Source organism: Alligator mississippiensis, chromosome 15, assembly GCF_030867095.1.
Source record: "Alligator mississippiensis isolate rAllMis1 chromosome 15, rAllMis1, whole genome shotgun sequence".
In the NCBI taxonomy this organism is placed as follows: Eukaryota; Metazoa; Chordata; order Crocodylia; family Alligatoridae; genus Alligator; species Alligator mississippiensis.
In genome coordinates, this window is record NC_081838.1 from 21,878,664 (window position 1) to 21,879,701 (window position 1,038).

The window sequence follows — 1,038 nt, forward strand, 5'->3', positions numbered from 1 at the left end:
GTGTGGTGGGGTGTGGGAGCGTGTGGGGAGGTTATGACAGGGTGTGGCTGTGTAGGGTGACATAGGGCAAGTTGGAGTATATGTATATGTTGACGGGGGTTGTGGGGATAGGCTGTGGGTGTGTGGGGTGTGAGGGAGGGTGTGAGGTGTGGGGACCCCCAACACACTCCCCCCATGGCATGAAGCGCCCACTGCCTGGCAGCAGCAGCAGGAAGGAGGTCAGGACACTGGCTGCCTCTATCCCCGGGGATCCGCACCATGTGCCTGCAGCTCTGGACTTGCCTCGGAGAAGCCCCCCACCCTCACACCCACACTCTGCCCAGTTGAGCTCTGAACTCACGCTGCCCCCCAGGGCACAGGCACCACACTGTGCTCTGCACTTCCACCCAGCTGCAACTCCACACCCTCACCAGCCCCGCTGCTTCCCTACCAGCTGAACCAAGCAAGTTGACTTCCAGGAAGCCAAGCAGGTTGCCATGGGGGGGCTGCAGCAGGAGCCCCCCTGGAAGCTGCTGCTGGCTGGGCAGGGCCCTTCCACCCAGCAGGGCAGGAGTGAGGTGCAATAGGGTATTTTGGGGGGTGCATACGTGGGTGTCTTGCTTCCAGCCTTGCAGGGGGGAAGGGCTGAGCAGGGCACAATCTGTTGGGGGACACCACAAGCTGGATGGAAGTGCCTGGCAGGCCATGGCCCACTCTGGCCTGCAGGCCGTATTTTGCCCTCCCCTGGTATAGACACACCTAACTCCTTTTATCAGGATTAGAAGTCCTAAGACTGGCTGATATCCCAACAAGTTTCTCTTGTGAGTGACTCAGTTCTTTTTCTACTACTTTGCTTAGCCTCACTTAAGCTAACTTGGGGTAACTTAAAATTAATGCAGCTAAAAGCCTGCTGAAGCTGCTAGAATGCAAGCTAAACAGATTCTAGCTCAATGAAAGGCCTACAATAGACCAGGGCTGCCCAGCCCCTGTGCTGGTGCATGTTCAGTGCAGCTATCGCGTGGGAGGAGATACAGGTGGACACAGACCACACACTTGGAA